General features: G+C 50.7%; 1 pseudogene; it reads right to left on the bottom strand.

Moving 5' to 3' along the window:
* Nucleotides 1-4,342: 4,342 nt before the first annotated feature.
* On the bottom strand, nucleotides 4,343-5,294 carry LOC123057023 (L-lactate dehydrogenase A-like; annotated as a pseudogene).
* Between the last annotated feature and the right edge of the window lie 308 nt (nucleotides 5,295-5,602).

The raw sequence follows: 5,602 nt of genomic DNA, 5'->3' as shown, positions 1-5,602 counted from the left end.
AGCAGATATAAATCCCAAGTGACTCAAAGAATAGAGCTATGCTCCCCGGCAACGGTGCCAGAAAATAGTCTTGATAACCCACAAGTATAGGGGATCGCAACAGTTTTCAAGGGTAGAGTATTCAACCCAAATTTATTGATTCGACACAAGGGGATCCAAAGAATATTCTCAAGTATTAGCAGCTGAGTTGTCAATTCAACCACACCTGGAAACTTAGTATCTGCAGCAAAGTATTTAGTAGCAAAGTAATATGATAGTAGTGGTAACGGTAGTAAAAGGTAACAGTAGCAAAAGTAATGTTTTTGGTATTTTGTAGTGATGATAGCAATAGCAACGGAAAAGTAAATAAGCGAAGAACAATATATGGAAAGCTCGTAGGCAATGGATCGGTGCTAGAGAATTATGCTGGATGCGGTTCATCATGTAACGATCATAACCTAGGGTGACACAGAACTAGCTCTGGTTCATCAATGTAATGTAGGCATGTATTCCCAATATAGTCATACATGCTTATGGAAAAGAACTTGCATGACAACTTTTGTCCTACCCTCCCGTGGCAGCGGGGTCCTAACGGAAACTAAGGGATATTAAGGCCTCCTTTTAGTAGAGTACCGGAACAAAGCATTAGCACATAGTGAATACATGAACTCCTCAAACTATGGTCATCACCGGTAAGTATCCCGATTATTGTCACTTCGGGGTTAACGGATCATAACACATAATAGGTGACTATAGACTTACAAGATAGGATCAAGAACTTTCATATATTGATGAAAACATAATAGGTTCAGATCTAAAATCATGGCACTCGGGCCCTAGTGACAAGCATTAAGCATAGCAAAGTCATAGCAACATCAATCTCAGAACATAGTGGATACTAGGGATCAAACCCTAACAAAACTAACTCGATTACATGATAGATCCCATCCAACCCATCACCGTCCAGCAAGCCTACGATGGAATTACTCACGCACGACGGTGAGCATCATGAAATTGGTGATGGAGGATGGTTGATGATGACGATGGCGACGGATTCCCCTCTCCGGAGCCCCGAACGGACTCTAGATCAGCCCTCCCGAGAGGTTTTAGGGCTTGGCGGCGGCTCCGTATCGTAAAACGCGATGAATTCTTCCCTCTAATTTTTTCCTCCCCAAAACCAAATATATAGAGTTGGAGTTGAGGTCGGAGGAGCTCCAAGGGGCCCACGAGGTAGGGGGCGCGCCCTAGGAGGGCAGGCGCGCCCCCACCCTCGTGGACAGGTGGTGGGCCCCCTGGCCTTCATCTTTTGCAAGGATTTTTTATTATTTCCGAAAAGTTGTTCCGTGAAGTTTCAGGTCATTCCGAGAACTTTTGTTTCTGCACATAAATAACACCATGGTAATTCTGCTGAAAACAGCGTCAGCCCGGGTTACTTCCATTCAAATCATGCAAGTTAGAGTCCAAAACAAGGGCAAAAGTGTTTGGAAAAGTAGATATGATGGAGACGCATCAGGTAGCAGGCTGGAGGCTTAGGGCGGTCCACCTGACAGTGCCCGGCCACCCCATAGTTGAAGCACGTGGCCTCAGATGGAAGAGGTGCCGTCACCACCGACAGGTTTGTGGCCGAAGATGTCGGACCACCCGGTTGGGGCTGGACACCCCTCTTCTTCTTCTTCTTGGCAAATGCCCCCCGCCCATTGCGGTTGGAGTTGCTGTTGGAACCGGACGGGGGGAATTGATCTTGGCGATGAGGGGGGTCATAGCGTCGCGGGGGGAGGCAGCCGCCCGGTCAGACCGCGGAGGAGAGCGAGAGCGGCGAGGGGGAGTCCGCCGGTCCCAGTCCCGCTCGCGGTCGCGTCCACGGCCACGCCACATCTCTGGGAAGGGTCGCGGGCACGAGAGGAACGCCAGGAAGCGGCATCAGCCTCAGTCGGGCCCTGGCTGCGCAACAGGCCGTCACGGAGCTCCGCCTCGCGACGGGAGCCGTCCGGGGATGGGTGGCGAGCCTCGGGTGGAGCCATTGTCTCCTGTCCGCCAGCCCGATGTTTGGGGCGGGGGACCCCATCTCCGGCTACCCGGGTCATGTCCGGGACCGTCGTGCGAGGATGGGTGCTGGGGGAGGGAAGCAAGGGGGCGGCGAGGCGGAGCGGACGAGATGGCGGCGGGGAAGGAGAGCCAGGGGATGCGACGCGGACGGGCTGGATGAGGAGAGGGGCCGCCCCAATAACCCTAGCGAAGGTGGGCCGTCGGGCGGGGAAGGGGCCACAGCCCAACGGGGGGAATTCCTACGCAGGCCGGCCCAGGAAGCCTCCCGGGGCCCAACACCTACCCCCGTCCCAGCCAGCCCAGCGGGCCCGAGACGGCCCAGCCCATCCCGAGGGGGAGGGAGGGAGGGTAGGGTTTCCCGCTGTCTGGCAGGAGCCATCGCCGCGACGACCATGCTAGCCGGAGTCGCCGATGACGAGCGGAAGGGGCGGAATCGCGGTCCGCGGAGGTCCAGAGAAGGGGTCTGGGTCGATGTCAGGGTCCACATCGCCGGGACTACGCCGGAGAGCTGCGCCGGAGAACGCCGCCGCGCCCACGTCGGACCTTCCGGCCACCCCCCAAGCATGGGCTCGGGCCCCACAACTGCGGCGACCGGCCTCCCGGTGCGGTACCGGTGGTGGTGGGGAAGGTGGTGCCGGACGGGCCGGTGGCCGCGTCGGCAAGGGAAGGTGAGGGGGGAGGAGGCGGGCATCGTCGCTGGAAGGCCCAGCACAGGCGCGAGGGACTCAGCGAGTCGGCCGCCGCAACGACGAGGAGGACGAGGGATGCCCGCCGCAGCCGCTGCGGCCTCGGCCCGGTCCTCCTCCGTCGCCAAGTCCGCCCAGCACGAGCAGTCCGAGGGCTGCGGGAGGAGGTACGGCTAGCAGGGGCGGAGGGGGCGAGCCAGGGAGGGGACACCGGCGGGGGGAAGCGAGCTGGGAGGGGCCGGCGGGGCGGGGAAGGCCGGCGCCGGAGGCCAGCGCCGTCGCGGGCCGCGCAATCACCATCGCCAGCGTCGCCCTACCTATTTTTTCTACCCATGCAACCGTGCCACATCAGCATGTCATGCATGTAAGTTATAAGTTATACTTTTTTACATTAGCGTATCCATGCCACATCATCAGTTCATGCATGTAAGTCATGGGTTAATTTTTTGTATTGCATTTTGTGCTCTTATAGACAAGGTATGTGTTGAGCGCTTGGAGCATACCTATATAGTTGACCCTTCACTTTTTTAGAAATGACACTCCTTTTCTCTATTGCTAAATACCTACAACACACTACCTATTTTTCCTACATACAATCATGCCACATCAGCAAGCAATGCATGTAAGTTATATGTTACATTTTTGCATTAGTATGTCCATGTAGTGCTGCCATGTCATATCACTTGTTCATGCATGTGAGTTATACGTTAATTTTACTTTACCAAGTTTTGTGCTCTCATGGACACGATATCTGTGTTGGGTGCTTGCTGCATACGTATATAGTTAAAATTTCACCTTTTTTAGAATGACATTATTTTAACTGCAATCTAATTAGAGTGATCATAGCTAAAACTCTCTTCATGTAGTATAGTACAACCTAATGTCGGTACCAAGAAAATACTCATTTGTGGTCATCTAATAGCATGCTAGTCTATCATATTCTAAGCTATTTTGTATCACTCAAGCACCCATAACAATAGAAGAGTTAAAAACCCAATTTCCTTTGAACATGATCTAGTCGAGGACAACAATAAACACAGTTGCATCAGCAAAATGGAATACCCATAGCAACTTTCTAATAACTCTATGTTTGTTTTGTGGAACATAGAAATATTTATTCCAAATTTAAACCTGATCTACCACAGAATCGCAAATGTTATGTATAGTACAATCATTCTTTTCAGCAATGACAAACCCAATAGTATATAACAAACAAATCAACAACTGAAACTGTTCATGTGAAACTGTATGAACACGTACAATAGCATACAACAACTATCACAAATGCAATCATCTCGTCACATGCCACAACTATTCAATCGACATACACCAATCATCTTGTCACGGCTAGTAGAGGAGACACGTGCACAACATTGCCAGCCCGGCCTCCACTCCACGTGGTAAAGTTATTATGCGCAACACATCTAGTTAGGCTGAAAACCATACTCCTTATAGTGTCAAGAAAATCATACTCTTTATTTAGGAGGATTTTCCCATTGCAATGAAGTTATTGCTTAACAAACACAAACATAATCTTAGGGATCCAATACGAACTAAAGTATGACCAATAGTATTAATGAAACATACACAATGAATCATTGGTATTATTCGGACACCTCCATTACCGGCCTTCACTCCGCCGCCTCGTCGCGGACCTCGAAGAAGCAGAGGGCACCGCACCACCCCCATAGTGTCATGGTGGAGGCCCTGAGCTTGTTGGTCTCCTCCTCAGTCAACTGCATCTCCAACACTCCATGAACTCCGCCTCGTCCGGGTCGAGCTAGAAGGCTAACAAATACATCATGGTCACCTGGTATCATGATACGGAGAAATTTGCATGTGCACTTCGTCTACGATAGCTTTGGCTTTCTTTGACGGATCCAGATCGACCATGGTAGAACAAATACTGGATGGACTCTCATCTGGTCGTGAAGGATGGACTCGGAAAGGTTGTTGACAAAGTACCCAATGATCTACGAGGTGTATCCCTTGAGAGAGATCAGCTTGTAGGCATTATTGATGACGGTGAGTCGAATGACCTCGAGCTCGTCATCGCCAGAAAAGCTTCCAGGTAGAGCCTTGTGTGAGGGCATGCCGACCACAATAACGCTCGACCAGATGGCCACCATGTTGTCCCCATGTTCCCCTATCATATATATATTCTAACAAAACATATTAATAGTTTAGTGATTTATAACATCTATTTGTATACAATCTTGTATAACTAGACGTACCTAGTGTACAATCTTGAAATGTACTCTGGCTTGGGAAATGTACATTCAAAGAAAATGCGGCTTGGGAAGAGATGAGGAGGATTGTGACCAACGAACCTGAACATCTCGAGTGTTCATGTCGAGCTCCTTGGCGAACAGGAAGCGCAAGTCTTGATGAGTCAATGTTGGTGCCCGAGCCGATGACATGGTGGACTGGAAATCCAGAAAGCTTCCAAGCAATGCCACTCATCACATCAACCAGGTTGGTCACTATCAAAAGAACGACATCTGCGGACTATCGTGGCAGTTCGAGCACAATCTTCTTGAATATGTCATGGTTCCTCTGTAGAAGGTCAATTGTGGCTCTCATCCTGATATTAGCAGTGATGATGACCAGTAGTGGCAGAGCTAGGCAACTGTCTCAAAACATCATTGTTTGGGGGGGGGGGGGGCACCGGCCCCCTGGAGCACACATAGTTCCGTCGTTGATGACAAGGTTAGATCCCTTGGTCACGGACATGTCTGTGCCTGACACCTGACCGGTAAGCGGCAAGACGAAGAGCGGTTTGCGCCCAAACCTAGATCCGGTTGTGAAACTAACTTTCCCATTCCTACCTACGACGATGTTGCTACTGCTTTTGTGGTGGTGGTGGTGACATTGGCGTTTGTGGATTTAGT

This window comes from Triticum aestivum, chromosome 3A (genome assembly GCF_018294505.1).
Source record: "Triticum aestivum cultivar Chinese Spring chromosome 3A, IWGSC CS RefSeq v2.1, whole genome shotgun sequence".
In the NCBI taxonomy this organism is placed as follows: domain Eukaryota; kingdom Viridiplantae; phylum Streptophyta; class Magnoliopsida; order Poales; family Poaceae; genus Triticum; species Triticum aestivum.
The sequence above is the reverse complement of the archived record's forward strand: the minus strand, read 5'-3'. Positions and strand labels throughout refer to the sequence as shown.